Consider the following 21,716-nt stretch of genomic DNA (forward strand, 5'->3'; position numbering starts at 1 on the left):
CGGGGAGGGAATGGATGAGCTTGCTGGGGACCATTTCCTTCCTGAAGAAGTTTGTTTCCACGAATAGACTGCAATTCAGACCTCCACAGTTTTTTCCTACTGGGAAACTGAAATATTATTCAAGATCTAGGAATGATTCTGAACATCTCTCAGTGCGTCTATCACCTTGAGGTATAGAAAGAAGGTGCCGGACATGCTGGATAGGGGTTTCAGATGTCCTGGATCTTAATCTGAAAGAAGTAAAAGCAATTCGGTCGTCCCTCCAGCCCTCGAAACGAGTTTTTGGAACCAGTGGTCCAGATCAACTCTGATATTCCACAGCTCTCTCACATCTTAAGAAGTATCTTCTCTCGGTCCCTGTTCGAGTTTACGAGAAAGAGCCTATTATAACAACAGGCGTAGAATGTAACGATCCTCTAGAGGTTCGTTACAGGATTGCAAAAGTCCGTACGAATCGTCTTGATCGACGGCAGCAACTATTGACTTCCGAGTGGAATCTTTCTTTAGAAGTAAGTTGAGAGTTGTGGAGACTTTAGGGACGCCCTTTCATTCTTCTCTTCGATATGTTGAGGACGAAGAGGCTTCTTCTTCTCTGCTCCCTTATTCTCGATCCGGGATCGGTACCATTAAACGCCATCCTATGATATTGAACGGGGATGGATGTTTAGTCTCTTTTCCCCTTTTTCAATCGCTTAGGAAATGTAATAAGAGGATTTATGACGTCACAGGGAGCGACAATGACGCTGATCGCCCATGTTGGCCTTCAGGATCCTGGATTCACAGAGGTCACATCTTCCTAGTTCACTTTCCAAGGACCTTTTCGAGAGAGTCGGTCTACTCTAACTCGAAAGGTACCTATAACCTCTCCGCTCTGAGTCTGACTACGTTCAGACTATCGAGATGTTGACAGGAATAAGATTACCGTCTTCAATTTCCGTCTGAAGAATGGGATAAGCTGGCAGTCACCACTATTAAAGAATACGCAAATATGTTGTTGACGGCCTTTGGGCTCAGAGATTTGCGTCTGTCAAACAACAAAGCCCTTCACAATCTTTGAGTTCTGTGGAATCTCGAAACTCGCTCACCATCTACTTTTTGTCTCACCTGTTTTCTCGGAGTCAGACACTCGTGCGAGATCAGGCGACATATAGTAGCCCTGAGTTTCTTGTTGACGAAGTCGGTTGCGTTTATACACCCCGATGATCGTGTAACATGAGACCAGGTTGGACTGTCAGGCATTCTTCCTTCGGGACTGAATCGCCTTTTTGCTCCTCGCTCCTTTCTCCTGGCACCAGAAGCTCGAGTGAGGATTTGATTCGCTGACGACGTTGGGTTGCGTTGATACACCCCCCAAGGTTTGCTTAGATTGAATCGCCCAGGCAGTCCAGACACTCATCCTTCAGCGAAGAATAGTGCCTTATGGTCTTCAGGGTACAGCCTTGCTGTCCTTGATTCGTCTGACTGGTCAACTGGTCGGTCACCTGACTTAAGTACAGACGGACTGACTGTGCATGTCCAGATTGAAGCTTTCAATATGGAACTTAGACGTAGTCTGAAGTTCTTGATGTCAAAGCATTCGAACCTCTCCTACCTGTTAACTTCTTGCATGTGATCAGGAAGGCCTTCTTCTAACCACCCTAGATACGACAAAGAGGGTTAGTGAGATTTTAAGCCATCGTCACAAGTTTTGGCTTTAGAGAACACAAGGCGGTGTGCTCTCTAAGCCTTCCGTTGTGGCCTAAGAATGGAAACCCGTTTTGTCCTGGGCCAGGAGCTTGGAAGCAAGGATGGCACAAGTTAGTGGGCAGGAGCCAGAGAGTCCTGTGCCCTGTCGGGTCTCTCAAGTTTTATCTACATAAAACTCAAGAAAGTCGAAGTCATTCGGGCAATCTGCAGTGTTCCGAAAAGACCAGACTTGCCCATATCGAAGAACACCCTGGCTTTAGTGTAAGGAGGTTCTTTCAAAAAATGCTCCCTTCATTGTGTTTGCACAAAAAGATTTGAAAATCTTTTTATCTGAATGCTCACGAGGTGAGGGCGCGGCCTCGGAAGCATTTCAACAGAGCATGGCACTCAGCAACATCCTGAGTACCATGTTTTAGCGAAGCAACTCTGTGTTCACTTCACACTCCCTGCGAGATGTGAAGATGGCATATGAGATCTGCTGCTCGCTAGGGCCATACATGTCTGCAGACACAATCTTGGGGGCAAGAAGTACCACTCATCCTATCCTGTAGAAAATGGTTAGGAAGAGCTCTTAATTTAGTTGTTGAGTCGCCGACAACGGCGACTTCTTAACTCTTAAGCCTTAGTTAACACACCTTAACTTTGGCTAGGTTGGTCAGGTGGTGATATATATATTTATATATATATTTATTTTACTTCTTAGCCCTCATGGTATGGTCAATATGGTCTAGTCACATTGTGGTCACGTCCCCGTTGACAGATCATCTGGAGTGCACCAGCTTTATAGGTCTCTACCTCGCTGGCAACTCTAGTAAAGCAGAAGCAGACTTGGGTGGCAGTAATCACAAAGTCAGCTATGCTAACAGGTGGAACCAAGATGTAAATCATCTGCATGCATTTGTTTCCCAAAATCCTTCTATTCTGTCCCTTCCCACCTCCAACGGTGGGATTCAGCTATATATATATCTGACAGGTAAGTTTCATGAACAAAATGATATTGTTATGATACAATAAAGTTTGTTCATACTTACCTGGCAGATGTATATAATCAAGTACTCAGGGGACAGTGGAAATAAAAATTATGAATAGAAAATGGGAATGGTTCCTGATACCCACCTCCCAGCGGCGGGAATGGGTACTAACCACCTGGCCGACCACTGCGTGTGTCGGAAGTTTTTAAAATTCTGTCGGACTTCAGAAAATACAGCTATATATATATCTGCCAGGTAAGTATGAACAAACTTTATTGTATCATAACAATATCATATTGAATCTAAAGAATTGCTAGCTGATAATCAATATGCATACAGGAAGCAATTGGGTACTGCTGGCAGTGCTCTTTTTGACTTGGCGTGCCTGTGATGATATTGTTCTCTTTCCTGTTTCTGTTTCTTTCTTCGTTTGCTTCTTCTTTAGGTGCTTTGTTCTAGTTCTGTTTTTTTCTTTACTTTAATATTCTTCTCTATGGTCAGTTCTGGATTAGTATGAAGTCTCTCAGGAGTGTTAAGTGAGACAAACTGCAGGGTTTTCTCTCTTTACTGATGCAAAGAAATACAAGTTACAACTTGAGATTAAGAAAAATCTAAGTAATCAGGTTGTGGCCACTATAATGCTCTGGAAAGGTATTGTTCTTCCTTGTATGACGGCAGTAGGTCCTCTCTGCTCTGGTTCTGCCGCTCTGCCATCAGCTACCCCCACGATCTTCTTGGCTCAACCCCCGAAGGCGGTTTATGTTCCAGGTCCGCCCAAACGGGGTCAGGATTAGTGGAGCCGACTCTCTCTTATCTTATCCCATCCCCTTTTTGATGGGGTTAACAGTTAATTCCTCCTATTGAAAGTAGAGCTTGCTAAATTAACATGTTAATACCTCCTCTTGAAGGTGGAGCTTCCTAGTTGACAGAAGCTGAGTGAGTCAGGTGCGAGGTCACAGGTTTTAAGATTTTCATTGTGATGGTGTTTTGGCTGTTGCCGCTTTTCCGTCTTGCCAATGGCCTGTGACTGACTAGTTTTACATCTACACCTCAATGTTTAAGTCTGACCCCCACACACCAAGGCTCTCTCTCTCTCTCTCTCTCTCTCTCTCTCTCTCTCTCTCTCTCTCTCTCTCTCGTTATTTTCATTGTACTCTGATTATTCTCTCTGATGGTTTTACACTACCCCAATGTTATTTCTCATAGCTATCATTACATGCCATTTGTAATGGAAGCTTGATAAGGGATTTGAGTGCTGAGTAATCAAATAATTTTAGTTTTGCTTTCGATTTAGTATATCACAAGTCACTTATTTATAAACTTCAGAATCTTGGAGTGGGTGGATATGTTTTAGGATTACTTCAAGAATTCCTTACAGGTAAGCAGCAGTGAGTTGCTGTTGATGGATCGTTAGTGAACCAAGGCCTATTGTGTTTAGAGTTCCACAGGGCAGTGTTCTTGGTAGGAACACTGTTATTTTTGCTTACTCAGGGAGTAAGCCTACAGACTTCTTTGTTGTTGAGGGAGTAGGAAAGGTCTATGGAAGAGCCTACAAAGGTCTGAAAAGGGCGTTTTACGTTGAGTTAAAGATATTACAGGAATTTTAGGATAGGATATTTCTGATTTATTTATTAGAATGAAAATGTAAAAAATAGGTGCATGTTAAAACAGTGCAGAAAAATTATCCTTATAAAGTATAGAATATATAAATTTTCATTGGCAAAACAAGTGCTCTGTTTGACCATAAATTTTAGCATGTTTTAATTTACATTAAAAGTTAGGAAACTTGAAGTGTGAGGGGCCACACATCCCAAGTAAGCTGGAGGTTGGATCACGCCATGTTAGTGTATACGGGTGTAGTAAATTCTCCACTTATGGGAAATAAAGATACCCTCAACCTCACTTGGGACATGGAATGGTGTAGTCAGTAGGGTATGAGGCTGAACTCCAGCAAAGTGAAAATTGTATTGATTAGCAGATCTTGTACAGATTTCCCACCCCATCCTCCTCTTCAGTTGGATGGAACTTTGCTGAAGGAGTCTGAAGCTTTACCTATTCTAGGTGTAACTTTTGAGAAATATCTAATGAAAACTTCAGCAAATGCCACACAAAAGTTAGGTATTGTTCTTATTTATACAACTAATATATTTATAACAGTGATAAATCAAATCAATACAACCTTTTAGGTCATTTGTACTCCATTTGCAACAAAGGTCTGGCACTTTCACAATTGAACCTTGATCCCTCTATCTGTCGTGAACAGCAGCACCAAGTTGCAGTAAACGTGCCTCGGTGTCAAACCTCTTGGTTCTTGAGGTCCTTTATTCCTCAGACCTTTGGACTGTGGACAAGCCTTCCAAAGGGAGTCATGCAATTCCCTTCCAAAGGGAGTCATGCAATTGGAATTTTAGAAGTTCATCTGAAGGTGCAATACTTTTTTACCATATTACTGTTCTCCTTGCATTTTAATGTGTTATTTATTTGTTACTTTATCAATATAATATAAGTCCAGTTCCCTCTGTCTGTGTTTTCCTTTACCTCTTCTTTCTTCTTAATAATGAACACCATATTCTGTGGGCTTGTTTGTTATTAATAGGTTTAATCTTCTGAATAATAAACAGTAGGGTTTATTTAACTGGGAGATGCAGGGGTTGTAAAACAAATATACACGAAACAAGAAAATTAGTCTTAAGTTTAATTAAGGTTAATGTACATGTGAGGGAGTGACATCACATATTTCTTGGCATCGAAGACAACTCCATTTTGACTATCAAGATTTTCAAAATAAAAAAAATAGTGAAGGGCCATAGGTCATGACGCTTTAGTAAATACATAGGCTGTTCGATTTTCTGGAGGTAAAATACCATCAGACTAAAAACTTGGACAGATTACTAAGTAATGTATATGGTATAAACTGCCAACCCTTGTTTTTCCTGAAATTTTTGTGGGCTAATAGTGGGCAGCACTACATGTGCAAATGGATTGGGCTACAGCCAATGCACTATTATAAACTTTTTGATGATATTGAAAGTGGGCTGTTGCAGCTAGTATTTTTTACCAAAGTTCTTGATGTAATTTATTCTTTGATTTAAAGTTTTCAAGTGACATAACCAAACTGGATAAAACTTTGTGGCAAAAGCAGATAAGTTGCAGCTGTTTCAAGGTTTCTTTTATAATGAATATTAAGAGGGGGAATGGTAAGTGGGGTAAAGACACCTTCTAAAATCATGGCAGTGTTGAAAAGGATAGGTAGGACAGGGTTCCCTACAGTTGTTGACTTTAGGATCGATATGCTAGTGTACATACCAAGATAGTGTCCAGAGAACCATGCCGACCTTTTGCTAGTACCACTTTCCTGCCTATGTAAAGGTTTTGTTTTTTTGAGGTTCTGAGTGGGTCCATGAGGCAGGCATTTTTTAGTGTATGTACAGCCTAGTTTTGTTTCCTAGAGTCTCAGATCTGTCATAATTTATGGAAGGATTTTATTTTCAATTTTTAGTTTTTTAGTATCGCCAACTTTTCATGTTTCAAGTTTTTTGGCAGTATGGATGTCAAGTACCTACTAAGTCCTTCCCATCCTAGTTTTATCTTGAGTCAGTCTTATATAATTTGGATTTTCATAATCTTTTATGGTTTTTCAAAACATTTTACTATACTATAATGGTAGATTATCATACAGGCAGTTACCAGCAGTTAGAATTTGTTGGTATATGTACTGACAATTTTTACATCCTTAGGTAATACAACTGTGTGTACCTGTCATATTCTAGCTTTCTCGATTTCAACTTGTTGAATATGACACTGCACTTGACTGTCTCAGTGCATTGAAATACAACAACCTCAGCTGATGCTAAAAATTGATTAGTGTAGTTTTTTAGCACCTATATTTTTTTAAAAATTCAATATCAGTAACCTATTGGAATATTATTAGCTTTCATGCATTTTAAATACCATCCATACTGGGAACAAGTAATGTAGTACGTATATTGTGTAAATGCCTAGCCTTGCTAAAGGTAACCAATGAGGGAGCAGCACTTTAAACTAAGGAACTAGGATAGTGTGCGTATGGAGAACATACCCAAGAAATTAGTCTAGTGTGTGGGGAGAACATACCCAAGGAATTTGGATAGTGTGGGGAGAGAACATACCCAAGGAATATAGATTGTGTGTGTGTGTGTGTGTGTGTGTGGAGGACATAGTCAAGGAGTAAGGATAGTGTGTTTGTGTGGAGAACATACCTAAGGAGTTAGGTTAGTGTGAATGTGTGTGGAGAACATACAAGGAATTAAGGATAGTATGTGTGTGGAGAACATATAGCCTATGATAATGTGTGTGTGTGGAGAGAACATACCCAAAGAATTAGGATTGTGTTTTTGAAGAGCATACCCAAGGAATTATTATAATATGTAGAGAACATACCCAAGGAACTAGGATAGCGTGTGGAGAATATACTCGAACTAGATTAGTGTGTGCATAACATACCCAAGGAACTAGGGTAATGTGTGAGGAACATGCCCAGTTTGAGAGGTGTTTCAGTCGTGGGGAGTGCTAAAAGCAGTCAGTTGACAGGCTAATATTAGTTACAGTAATTTTATTCTTTCATGCACCAGGGTAATTGGATGCAGATAATGGTTATCATGGACAAAACTTTTGAGTGATTTCATACTGTTAGATTCCTGGCCATTCTTTTGAAAGTAGAGTGTTATAAAGAAAATATCAGGTGGTTTGTTTAAATTTTATTTTAATGTCCATATATTTCAAAATGTCCATTTTCATATGGAGATAAGAAGATTTCTATAGATTTGTGTGCCTGGTAAATAGTTATAGTATTTAAAATTGGAATTTTTTTATTTTCAAAATTGTGACTGATGTATGTTATAAATTTGACAGAAAAATGTTAAGGACACCATTTGATGCTTCTGCATTTGTAGGTTCATCAAGTAACAGGGTAGGTTCTGGGCTTGTTGAATGTGTTATTGTAAATTAATGGCAATATATTTCATATAACGATGTTTCAAAGCATAACATCCTATTCTTTAACAATCCTACTAATTTTGTTCCAGTTTTTTATTCAAGTCTGAGATCCTAGGTTAGAACTACAATATAGTACTAGAAGTGCCAAGGACATAACCAGAAATGATGTGAACTGTATCTCAAGTGCTTGGACAACATGGTAGGTCATGGCTTACAGATACCACTATTTTACCAGAGGAGATAATCCCTGTCAAAAAGCTGCTGTATGTTTCCCTTTTGTCTTCGTAGTTATCAAATTTAGCTTTGTAAGGCATTGGTTTGTTTGACCACAAAAATTTTCTTTAGTGATTTTTTTAAGGTACAAACAATTAGTCGCCAATTCTTTCCCTCATTTTGCTCTTGATAATGCACACCTGGAGCAGAAGGTTCATGGTGAATAGGGAGAATAAGTTTGGGAGTTTCTTACCCTAGTAATTTTAGTTTTCACCTGCACCTCATTAGATAGAGAAAACCGGGAAGAACTGGAAGAGGTAATTGAATCGTTTTTTGGTACAGTACGTATTGTTATTAAGATCAGTTAAAACTGTACCACGAATGTGAAAGTCTTTGCTCTTCATAGTACCAGCCAAGGTTATTTATGGAGCATCAAACTACTCCATGTGAGGAGGTAACCACTGGGGAAAGTTTCATCTCTAGTAATGCATGCTGTAGGTGTTTCCCCAAGAAAATGAGATACCTCAGAGAAGAGAGACGAGTTGATAAGGCACTGGTTCCTATTTATGAAACTAGTAATACATTTTAATTTGCTATTTTGGCTGTGGAACTTTTTATAACTTAATTTTATGAGCATTTAAACTGAATAGATAAATGAACCAATGTAATTGGTATAGTATAGGTTTCTTATGGATAAAGATAGAAATAATTAGTTTTGACTGTTGGGTGTTAGTAAGACAATATTTTAAGGTAACGTTCCTCCTTGCATTCTAGGGCAGTTATGGACCAGGAGATTGTACTTGTACTTGAACCAAAGACCTCTTGGAAAGTCTTCCATCTGTGATATACCCAAGTTCCAAGAAAAACTTGTCCAAGGATGGGTTTATTTTGATGGTGTGTATGAAGAAAGGCCCTTGGTCATATATGAGGTACATATTAACAGGTGACATTTGTCTTGTTTTTTAAGTTGTGTATCAATATAGTAGTGAATATGGTTAGTTTTTTTTTTTTTTACTATATATAAAAGTATTTTGTCATGTTAGATCTGTAGCTTCATTTAAAAATGCCTCTTTTCTGCATGATTTCCTTAAGGAGTCTGTGGCAGTGTTGAAAGAAAAGGTGACGTCTCTGATAACTGTTCCCAATGGTCCATTGCTTTCAAACTTCGCTACAGCTGGAATCCAACTCATTTCAGATCACCAGGTTAGCTTTCATAAAGTAAGTTCTATTTGGGACCATGTTTATTCCTACTGATGTTAGATGATCTGTGAAGTATTTGGAAACTATTGTATTGCTCTGATATCTCAAAGGCATTTGGTAGAGTAAAACATTAGGCTTTGTTGGATAAGTTCTGCCAATGGAATTATGTACCAGCATTTAGATTTGACCACATTAGGTCCATTGTTAATGGTATTCAGCTATATTCCAGATCTCCATTTCATTCCCTATGTTCTGATTTTACCATAACTGGGAGAGAAAAATAAATGAGTGGTCTGGTTAAACTGCTCAAAATGGTAATATTCCCCTTATCTTTACCTTCAGTTACCTCCTAGTATTTAGTTTGCTAGAATTGAATCTATTTGGAATTAGTATGTAGTTTAGTTTAATTGTACCAGGTTTTTAATATGTTGACCTTATTCACCCATGTCAATACATATTTCATTTTGGGTGCTTCATTTTTGTAACACATTTTGTTCCTTTTAAAATAGCCTTATCACTCTTTGGACGTCTATTTACATGTACCCATGAAATTAACCCTTCGTGGACTGGGGGGTTCAAAATTACCTAGAAGACTAATGGGGTCCACACGGACCCCATTCTTCTTTTGAGTCAGATAAATACATTATGTATGAACTCACAACTGATAAACATTACATGTGTATTCTTCAGGTCATTTATGATGAAACCCAATATCCTTTTTGTATATATTGTAAAAAAAATTCCCATTTGTGTGTAAGAGAGAAAAAAAAGTGAAAAAATGCCTATATTTAACAAAATTAAAATTCTCCTCAATTTAACAAGTAAATATTAACAATTAATGACACAAATTAAGTTACAATGTGCATCACACACTGGGTCACCACATGATGTGCACGATTTTTTTGTTTTTTGTCCAGCTTCCTCGTACACTTGGAACAACGCCTTTGCTTGGTTTCTTGGAGCTGGGTTGTAGAGGGTAGTGCTGTGTCTTCCTTACTCATGAAGGCTTCCATACATTGAATTATATGCCGTGGGAAATTAGCTCGTAAATCTCTGAAACGCTGCTGGATCTATGGCATACAAAGCTGTTCAGCTAAGTCAGAGGCAACATTCCTGCACTTCTGGTTTCCAGTATAGACATTAGAATTTATTTCCATGAAACACACAGCAGCATTACATCCTGCAACATCAATTATCCAGTAAGAAATAACCAAAGGCCATCTATTGGGGATTCTTTTACATGCATAGTTCTTGACTAAGAGGTCTAAGGTATCAACCCCACCTTTTGTTGCATTATAGTCCAAAATCATGTCGGGTTTGAAAGGTTCATCTTCTTGTATCTTATTGTCATAATGCATTGTGCTCAGTAAAATTACTGCCTTATTGATCTTCGGGACATAGCTGCATATAATAAGATGGTGATCTTTGCTGAAGCCAAACTTTGTTGATTGCACTTTGCGATACCTCGATGCTTGAAATGATAGGGGTATTTGCCGTTTATTTTTCCTAAGTGTTCCCAAAAGAGTAATGTTCTAGTTCAGTAGTTCTAGAGCAAGGCTAAATTCTGTAAAGAAGTTGTCACATGTAACATTTCTTCCTGAATTAGCAATAGTTGTGGTGAGATCCCGAACAACCCTACTGGCTTGTTGCCGTTCCGGACCATCAGGACCCTTTCCTGAATATATTTGTGCATTTAGGAGATAAGCATTTGTAGCATCTACCTTGCACCAGATTTTAATCCCACATTTATTTGGTTTTGATGGCATAATATACTTTGAAGGAACATCTTCCTCGGAATGATACTAGAGATTCATCAACAGTAACACATTATCTAGTTTTATAGTTTACCTGGCTTGCTTCAATAAACTTATGCCAAACTTCATATATAGGTGCCAACTTCCCTTGTTCACCATTTTTTCTCACTGCACGTGTTGACATATCATCAAATCTTATGTACCTCTCTATTTGTTTGAACCAGTCGTGAGTCATAGAAGCACGATAAATTGGTGGTCCTGTCTTAGTACTGAACAATTCAGCAACAGGTTTGAACGCATCCTTGTCCACTCCAGATCAAAGATGAAGACCTACCCATGCCATCAATTCAACACAAACTACTCCCTTCCATTCTTCGGCATAAATAGCAGCTCCTTTTTCATTAGTTGCTTGTACAATAAGATCCATTATTTCATCAATGAGAAAGAAAGTGAATGTAGCACTAGCACTATAAGTAGGTACAACTTCATGTACACCTTCTCTTTCCCGAAGGAGATTTTGTACAACATGCAGAAGAAGCACCAATAAATTACTTCAGAAATAATATTATGGAAAAATTATTTGATATGTAGATTAGGCAGAGTGCTCTAAGCTTAGAAAACACATAGTTTTTAGAATTGCACCAAAACAAAATAGAGAAGAATTAGGGACACGGAAGACCGATGGGGTCCATACGGCCCAAAGAGGTATATTTTTAGCTGTCATTCCCTTAAAATTGATTATCCTAAGCTATTAACGCTTGTGATTGTTCATACACCACTGATGATAAAATTAATCGCATATGGGTATTTTTTAGTAGATAGCAAAAGAGATATGTCATACCAAAGACTCACTGGGGGTCTCAGGGACCCCACCAGTCCACGAAGGGTTAATGATATAATCAGATTGCTGAGATTTATAGTTTATTTTTTAAATTCTGTGATATTTTGGAAAGCTGTTAGATTCAGTTTTATCACTGTCATTCAATACAAAGCTCTTGCTTCCTTCAATGTAAAGTTTGTATTCTCTGGGCAGGTCATAGCTAATGGCTATTTTTTTTTTTTATCTTATTGGTTCCTAAAAAAAAAGAGTTTTGCTGGTTATAATTGTACACTTATGTAAGTGCAGCACTTGTGTTTAATGGGGTTTTTGATCTTGGATTTACTTCTACTGATGGCTCAGACTTTTTCCACGAGAAGAAAAAAAAAAGAGTTTTCTCAAGGTATCTTCTTGCTCCTGTTATTGTGGAGGTGTTGCAGGTGGTTTATTTTAGATTTGATTAACCACTGACCAAGTCATTGGGGAGTTGATAACACTTGATATGTAAAGTACCTTAAAAATATTTAATACCATTTGTTCTGCCCGCCCCAGTGGGTATATCGAAGGTCATGGTCACTTTTGAGAGGAAATCAAGAGACCCTTTAAGGGTGTCGAGTACTGTAGGTATACTGAACATTTGTACACTCGTATGTTTTAATTTCCTAACCAAGAGGTTTGGATAGTATTACACTGTAGATCTCTTGGTCTAGAAACTCATGACAGGTTAGTTCCAGTTTTCAACCTGAACTACAGTACTTTATTGGTATAGTCTAGTCTCAGGTACTATTAGCAAGGTGGTCAAGTCCTGTAATTGTTAGAGAATTAGGTAGTAGTCTCCATATACTTATTTTAATTTCAGGATACTGAATATACTTTTTGTTAATAATTGACTTATTGAACATTTTCTAGAGGTTAGTCTATATGTCTTTGCTCAATATCAGGGCATTTCTTGTCTAGCAGTTTTTCGTATTAGGCTCAGAAAGAAACTTAACAATTGATGCCCTTGAAATTCCCAGTGAATATAAATTTGTCTTTTGACTGTCTTGCCCTTGAAATTTTCTAGTGAATAGAAATTTGTCTTGTTGTAGGAGGATTATAGTACTTTGTAAGACAACTAGAGCATAAACTACAGTATGCTCAAGTACGGTCTTAAAGGGAGAAGTGGAAATTATATTTCCAGTCTTGTTTTGGAGAAAAAATTTCTAATTATGGTGGCCTTAATTATCGACGCTTGACTTTAATTATGCATAGTTAGTGATTTTCAGGGTTTCATCTAGATTTATTATCAATTTTACATTGATCCAATTGTATTTTTGACATTCAGGTATTGAATTGTCTAGTTTGATATTTTAAATAGGACTTCATTGCTTTCCAGGGTGTTCCTTTAACTATATGCTAATGACTGGGCCGTTGTTTAAACATTTTTGTATAATTTCTCAAATTAAGTCGTGTATGGAAGCCATTTGTTGAATTTTTTAATTTTGTATTATACTTAAGCATTAGTTATTTTGTCAAATTGCCTAATTAAAGTTTGCCTGAAATTATTCAAGGTAAAACTATTTTTCTTTCAGGTCTAATTTTCGAATTGATTATAAACTCGAGGGAGGAAGAGTGGGTAAATCCAAGAAACTGAAGTAAAATGCAAAATGAGTAATTAATTGCATCAAAAGTTTGGAAGACTGTCGTCATCTTGCGCCTTCAGAAAAATGGCTAACTGTAAGTCGAATGAAGAGTTGAGGTCTTCTCCAGTATGTGGTTCTGTTTTGTACATGAATGGAGAGTGGTTGTCATGCTTTAATCGCAAGAAATGGCTGATGAAGATGTGGTGGGGCTGTTGTATATGAAGATTGTTACTCTCCAATTCAAGATCAGTATTTTAAGCTTGAAGCACATTAAATATAGATACTCTGTGTCACAAGTACCATCAAAGCACATTAAATGATTCTCCATTGGTCACAGTACCATTGAAGCACATAATTGATGGTACTGTGACACTGAGTATCATTTAATCACTTATCTTGAGACCAAGATTGTTCAACTGATTCTTGAATTTACAATGAAATTTAGAAAGCATGCTGCTGTGCATGAATTTTGAATGAGCTCTTAAAGACATTCATGTACAGCAGCATTCTTTAAATTTCCTTGTGAACTCAAGAGATGAACCACCTTTGGTCTCAAGAGAAGTGATTATTGATGGTACTGTGACACAGTGTATCAAGTAATATGCTTGAGTTACACATCTTGATCCATAAATGGAGATCTTTTGGGGCCTGATGTACAGTTGACTTATTCAAGTTATAAGTTGTATATATATATGGTAATTTCTCAAATGTAAAGTTGTTTTTAACCTGGTGAATAAATAAATCAAGAATATATTCTCTTGATTTATTTTTCATTTTAATCATATTTTTAGCACCAAACATATATTGTACACAGATTTTATTCTTCCTCATTGATTGTTGCATTTTTTCTTTCTCTTCCATGGAGGCATGCTCAGATGCCGTTATTTATTAACCTTATCCTTGGTCACACTGATTACTCCTCCTATAAACTTTATATTTATTCTACTACCAAGCACGCACTGCAGCAGTTAAACACTCACCCACAACCCCTCTGGATAAAACCTAAAATTAAAGAATATTTGATTTCAGGTTTAAGGAGGGGTTGTGGGCGAGTTATAACCACTGCAATGCGTGCTCAGAAGTAGAATAAAAGTTTATAGGTGGAGTAATCAGTGTGACCAAGAGTAAGGTTAATACGGTAGTGCTTCAGGTTACAAAATTAATCAGTTCTGAAGCAGCCTTCGTAACCTGATTTTTTGTATCTAGAACTAAGATTTACATGTAAATTGCCTAATTCGTTCCAATCCCTACAAAAACACCACAGTAAATAAAAAGCTAAATTGACCAATGAACAATGAAATGCAACAATTTGGACCATTCAATACCTAACATAACAATACCCTGTAACATAACCATGACTGTACCCGTAAATAAAGTGCATTAGTGTACAGGGTACAAGAAATATTGTATGCACATGTATGTACGTATGTAGTATAATGTGGAACCTTACCTTTCAAGTGAGGCGATGTCCGAAAGTAAAGACAGGGGAGGACGACAAATGGCAGAAAACATGAACACTTAACTTTACGAAACACATTAAAAAATGGCAGAAAACATTAACACTAAACTTTACGAAACACATTAACAAATGGCAGAAAACATTAACACTCAACTTTACAAATGGCAGAAAACACTAACACTTATTATCTCCATCTTCATTCTCCATAGAAAGCATCCTCTTCTTTCCGTGAACTTCAGCAACATTCTTGGGACCCATGGCTAATAACGTAAGTAATTAAGTTCACACACAACACGATAAAGTAACTTAAAGTACAACGAAAGGGAAATCACTAATACTAATTTACGTTAACAAACAAAATGTGTGTGAACGAATGAGTTTCAGGTGTTTACGATAATGCTGCCGCAAAAATGGTCAAGGAACGCCTTTACATAGAGGCATGATGGGACAGATGATGACCAATAGGAGAGCAGGGTCTTACGGCAGTGACGCATCAGGAACCAATGGGAGAGCAGGAGGATGGTGGCGAGTCTACTGAGTTGGCGGCGCGCTAGTTTTAAAATTGTTCTCGGCGGCCCGGGCGAATCTAGGACTTTACCCTTTCACAACCTGAATTATTTTTGTATACAGAAGCAAAAAAATCTTTCTTTGCTTTCATAACCTGAATTTTTCGTACGTAGGGACTTTCGTATGTACGTAGAGGTTCCATTGTACCAAGCATCTGAGTATGTATACAGGAGGATACCATAGGTAAACAGTGGTTGCAGATGATGCCGTTAAATGGGTCCTAAATAAGTACAATCCGTATTTTTCCACTTCTTTACTGTACAGTGTAAGCTGCCTGGTCATGCCAATCTGCATGACTCTTCATTCCTTGATAGCTTGCACATGTTGACTGCTTCGCCTTTCATAAACTCCGCATTCGTCAGACCTGAAGTATTTAAAACTAGGGTAGATAAGTGAATTTAAAAATCTAAGACTCCATACTGAGCAAAATTGTACCAATAAATTTCAGTAATTACAGAGAGGTTTTGTGTTCATGAAATATAGCACCAGAAACGTAGCATACACAACAGTGATAAAAAACTAACCAAAATCTTAAACGTTGTTGGTGTTTCTACATTTCTTGTATTTCTCCATTTCTTGACTAACTGAGATATGTTGGCCCCAAACCAAGTTTATCCATATGGGCAACTGTCTCCCTTCTCACATACCTGCAATAATTTTAGGATTGGCCAGCTTTCAACTATATAAGCAAAACACTAAGTATCCATGGCCAGCTTTCAACTATATAAGCAAAACACTAAGTATCCATTTAACCCCTATGTTAATCATAATATCTTTAAACTTAAAAAAAACAATTTTTTCTGTAAGTGGATTAGTGTTATTGTGCTGAAAATCTGATAATTGAGGGGAAAAATACTACATTGGATGCAGACATGAAAGAGTACACACATAAGTCAAATGTAGTTAAAATCGACTCCTCCTCGCACGGTCAAGGTACCAATTGTAAGCCTTAGTGTTGAATTCGTAAGTCTCATTGACTCTCCGCATTACTAATTTCTAAGTATGAAGCCATTATTCCTGGGCTACTGTATCTGGCCAATTGCCTGTTGTTAATGATCCCTTTTCATACCTGCAAAGATAAATTGTCATTACAATTTTAAAACCACATTGCAGGATAGTCAAGAACAGACAAAATGGCTACAAAGCTAATCAAAATCAATTTTGATGTAAAGGCCTGTCCCCACGAGCAGGCATGATCGGCGTGCTCCGGGGTTGATGGGCAAATTCTGGCGGGCTTACATGTGAATGTTGTCCACACAGGTGAGGCGATGGAGAGGTGGGCGTGCCCAACGATGCCAGTAGTGTGTTCAGTGCGGTACGATAAACATGGTGCCTACCGCAAAAAAAGATATTGTGTAGCATGGTAATTGCTTTGTGTGTGATGAAAAAGAAGAAAACGAAGAGAATATGGTGCAAAGAATGGCTCAGTAAAAGAAATGTATATGGTTAAAGTACGTCTGCCAGGGTCGAAGCTCAAGCCATCGGGCACCACCATGGTGATTTTGCTACAAGACCCATCGGGCAATTTGACGGTTTGCCTGTCAAGTGTGCCCATTAGAGGGGAAGTCCGCCGATCAGGCCCGATCGTGTGGACAGGCCTTAAGTTATCATTTTCCAACTTTGAAGATTTCATATTTACAAGAATTTCAAAGTATTCAGTTCTCATTACATTACATCACCCTTAAGAAAGAATGCAAGTCAGTAAGTGGCATTAGTGTTTAGCATTGGAACTGGTCTACATAAGTACATATATAGGTAATTCAACGCTGTTTTGATGAACTGTTGTATCTATCCAATTTTTATCAAGTTTTTTAATCATGCAGTTAAAATGTCTAGATTTTTTTAATACTTTGACATTTTCCAACAAAATTCCCACATGTTGGGCTAATAAGCCTATTTTCTCAGATTGAGGAAAAACGGCCTACACCAGTTCGTCAAACCATGGACAAATTGTGCTTGCAGTATAAGTACACACAAAGTGCTTACTATATGAGTGAAAAGGAAAAGCTCCCATTGCTGCCAAAGAAGATGAGAGAATGTTAGGCGTTATGCAGCAAAGATTTAGCAAACGGTGAGAATATACAGAAGTTTGAGTAATAAAAAAACTACAGAACAATAGAGTTAAAGAACCTACTTCTGTTAAGAGCAAATGATGCTGAAATTCAAAAGTATGATATTGTGTACTTTTGGTCAAGCCTGTCATAAGGTTTTTTCCCTTCATAACTTTATAAAATTAAAGAAACAACAACTCTGAACAGACATTTTCATTTCTCCTAACTCCAAATGTCACTTGTGGTTGTGGTTTAAAATATCCTTACTTTGGACTGCCTAACTATACCGTAACGGTGCTCTCATTTTGGACTTTAAAAAAATGCTTTCCTTCACTGGTAATAATTCTATGGCAATAGACATCCAGAATCCTAATCTTTCACTGGCTTTAAATCTAGCAGCTTCACGAAACTTTAAATTATATAGCAAACTTTTTAATTATTCAATCACTGAAGTAAATCTTAGATAATGAGTCTTCTCTAATAAGTACTTGTGAAACCCACTAATCTTGCTCTATCTACAACCCACGAAATCTCTGGAATAAGTTTACGTAGATATATTTACATTTCGAAGAGCTATACTGTCTGCACATGTGTTTCGTATATTGATCACCTGAACCAAGATCGCGTGGGAGAAACATTGAAACAATTACAAGATAATCCACTTCCGAACATGACTTATAGGTATTTTAAGGTGTACACTAATCAATGGATTTTTGTGCGATAATCTGTGAATAGCTGAACTTAATAACCTCTCAGTGTCCTTACGTTCTTCAAATACCCTGCACTTCCAAATGGTGTCAAAAACCAAGACCTAATGAGGGTATGGGCTCCTTATTTCAAATCGTCTGACCCAATTAGTACCGAAATATTTGCCCTTTAAACAAATTTGAAATTTCAAAATCAGCTGTTACCGAAATCATAAATTGCAATTAAAACTGCTGAACACAAGTTGCGGCCAAAAAAGTTACGTACCCATCGAATTTCTAACACAAACCTCGTATGAACCACTACTAGTTTCGTTTCAACTAAACTTTTCTTGCAATTAAGACTGAGGCAAACACAGGCTGTACAGAAACAAAAATCTCAATTCATATTCCAGACACTTCGAAATAAGACCTAAAATTTTCCCCTTAAGGAAAAGCCAGATTTGATGCTCTTACGTTATTCACCCAGTCTTTCAACGCCTGCTGTCGGGGAGAGATTAGTACTGTAAAATCACAGATTTTTTTCTTTAGATTTCATATTACAATTTCTGTATTCTGATTTTACGATTTTAGAGTTTCCTGAAAACGCATTCAATTGCGGCTCTATCACTTAAATTGACATCGAAACATCCAAGCTCCTACATTATAAATTCAATTGAGGAAAATTGTTTCTCTAGTTAACAAGTATCCATGATTCGCTACCAAATTATAGCACTTAGGTATTTAATTTGTAAACTTTTTAGTTTCAGACAAATTCATTGTGTTAAGCTTCGGATTTCACACTAATTCCAAAGAGTATTTTGGCCAAAGTTTATGTATTTCAAGTCACGGAATTATGTCCAGGAAAACAAAAGCATTGTTAAAAAATGGCACTAAAATGACAAATTCCTTAACTACAGCAATCAGTTGGCATTATACAGTGTCTTACCATTGTATTCATTCAATCGTAGCCTAATAAAAGTTACAATATATTTATTTATATTTATTTGTAAGCTTAACTTACTATTTAAAATATTCTACCTATCCCATCAATTCTCGCACTTGAATATTTAATACTATCAGTGCTGAAAACTTTATAAACTACCCTCAACTTATAATCTGTCTTGAATCCCGACTCAAAATCTGTCTTGAATGCCGATATCAATTAAAAAGCCCTGAAAACTTCTCTTAATGTCATGCTCCGGCAATGTAATTCAAATCCATTAAACCTGAAAAAATCCCAGCGGCAGAAAACTACCAAACTACTGGAAATCTAGAGCAAAATAAATATGGTGCCAATAAGAGGTCGTGCTTCAATGAAAACCTTAATTCTTTAAAGGTAAAAAAAGAGTTTACAATAGTTACATTTTACCCTTTAAACTGTCCATTTCATATCTTCATCATGCACTTCAGACTAACCAAACACATTAGGGTGCTATTCGTCAGCTTCAAAATCCACACAGGTTTGGCCAAGTTTCCTGTGATAGTTGACTATCCATTTGGTGGTTAATTACCAGAAGCCGCAGTGCCTGAAACGAGAAACCAAATTGAAATAGTTGTTCTACTTCAAGATATGAATTTATGCTGTACAAAAAAAAAAAAAAAAAAAAATCACTGCCTGAATATGCTGTTCCAATCTATTTCCCGAGGCAATAAATCATCCTTGTTCTCTGAGGTTTACCATGTCTTATGATCCAGTTAAAGGTTTTACACTCAAGAGAAATTATCATTTAAAGTAATTTATCAAAGTTCACAAAATTCTGCTGATCAGTGAAATAGATTAATGATTATTATCGTTATTACTGCCTTACAACGCTAACGAACAATCTCCACCTATGCTGGTTTTATTTCCACTATATCCACTCATCTACATCCTACCGTTTCGTAGTTGGATGTGCATAATTAATGTAGATTGTCTCCTAAGTTAACTGGTACCCAGAGGAGTCCAAGCTTACCGTGGTTAAAATAAAATAAAAGACAAAAGTGAACGACTTACATTCTTAATTGACAATTTGCATTCAAGAAGCATTGTAAAATTCTTAAACATTCAGTTCAGTAACCCAGATGCATTACATTCATTATCCAATAAATGATTTAATATAATTAATTTTCAAGACATGCCCTCATCAAACAGTGAAAGCTCTAGTTAAACTGACCTCTACAATTCAATAACAACCTCATGGTACTTATATATTTCCGACAACTCCCCAATTACATTATCCCTATTTATGGAAAAATTCCATTAAAATTAAGGTTAAAGCTAGAATTGTGAAAATTTCACAAACCCATGTTTCCATTTAAGTTAATGAAAGTAAAGTCTATAGCCGCAATATTCCCGTTATTCATCTATTTAATGTTTATATATTGAGCCTAACTAATTGTAAGAGATCAAACAACTTGCAGTGCAGTCATGACCTAATGTACGTTTATTTCCATCATTACCACAGTTTTGAGGCTAAACACTCAAAAGGTTGCATAAGAAAATAAGTAGGCAAAAACAGTATCAAACAAATGCTAGTTTAATAAAAACCTACAAGTTAGACAATATACAAGCAGTTCTAAAACTCCTAACTTGACTCATTCCTTAGTTAAAATTATATTCCAAATGTTTTCTGTCCAAATACTTATTCACTATAATTTAATTTTCGCATTTGTGTCCCGAATTACATCGTCACGCAGAACTATTTATCTTTGATCAAAACAATGTAGTGTTTACAGTTCATGGCTGCGCAAAATATAGCTATGAACTCATTGGCCTCTATTCCTACTACTAAAATTTCAGTGACAAACTGCAATGAATGCAATTTCCAAAATTATCTTTAGAATATAGTAAATCTGAAAGAAATAAATTACAGTAACTTCCACCACTGAATATTGCTAATCAATTGTGTTACTAGTAATAATACCCCCAGAAAACACTACGTAGAATGGGATCGTACGATAATGCAGCATGACCTTCCCAGTGACCATTCCCTTCACATACTGGCACTGCAATAAAGATTTCGTTTCATTACCATACTAAAGTAAAGCTTTTAAAACTTAGAAAGAGGATATTTATGCTATAAAGGGCCCTTAAGCTATACATATGTCATTTAGATTAACAACAGTATCTTGGCAGTGGTGTATTGGACGCTGTCAATTTCTGAGAAACAAACAAGCCTTTTTGCCACGCAGTTTTTAATTCTACAAGGTGGAGCACAAACATTCCACTTTAAATGCACATACGAAAATTGACGTTACGATGTTGATTCATGCACACTTCAAGAACAGGATCCCCATTGAAAAGGTTAAAGATGCAACAAATTTCCAAGCAAGATATTGACAAAACGAAATCAATATAATCCCGGAGTGGAGTAGTGCCGTCAGTGTACCTCACATGGTGCACCGTATGCACAACTTAAGGTTCTTTGCAGCGTTCCTTCGGCCCCTAACTGCGACTGCTTTTAAGAGGAGGAACATCTGTACGAGAGAGAGAGAGAGAGAGAGAAGCCGTTTTAGACATAGAATGGAATCGATCTCAAGTTTGTAAGAGACTTGACAACCAAGAGCTCCAAGTAAGTGCTCGATCCCTAACGAATAACGTCATTTCCAATTGTCCACTTGATTCAGAATGCCTCATAATACTTAACAGTTGATTTGCGTGACTTGGCTTAATGGTTACAGACCCTTATCAGAAAGTCTTCGTGTTAAGTTAACCCTACTAGATAAGTTTGTATTAG

The 21,716-nt window shown here is 37.2% G+C and overlaps 2 long non-coding RNA genes across 3 annotated transcripts; one reads left to right on the forward strand and one right to left on the reverse strand.

Annotated features, from left to right (window-relative positions):
• The first annotated feature begins 7,564 nt into the window (after window positions 1-7,564).
• LOC135223220 (uncharacterized) lies at window positions 7,565-13,435 on the forward strand. The gene is made up of 5 exons (XR_010316427.1): window positions 7,565-7,605; window positions 7,721-7,830; window positions 8,619-8,773; window positions 8,937-9,062; window positions 13,187-13,435. It is a non-coding gene; the product is annotated as an uncharacterized LOC135223220 (long non-coding RNA).
• A 1,865-nt stretch (window positions 13,436-15,300) lies between these two features.
• On the reverse strand, window positions 15,301-19,528 carry LOC135223221 (uncharacterized). Of its 2 annotated transcripts, none has more exons than XR_010316429.1 (4): window positions 19,370-19,528; window positions 16,152-16,332; window positions 15,788-15,910; window positions 15,301-15,627 (listed from the first exon to the last, which is right to left on the reverse strand). It is a non-coding gene; the product is annotated as an uncharacterized LOC135223221 (long non-coding RNA). The 2 variants fall into 2 exon arrangements; XR_010316428.1 differs by having other exon boundaries at window positions 19,363-19,528.
• Between the last annotated feature and the right edge of the window lie 2,188 nt (window positions 19,529-21,716).

The sequence above is a fragment of the Macrobrachium nipponense genome, chromosome 8 (genome assembly GCF_015104395.2).
Source record: "Macrobrachium nipponense isolate FS-2020 chromosome 8, ASM1510439v2, whole genome shotgun sequence".
NCBI classification, from domain to species: domain Eukaryota; kingdom Metazoa; phylum Arthropoda; class Malacostraca; order Decapoda; family Palaemonidae; genus Macrobrachium; species Macrobrachium nipponense.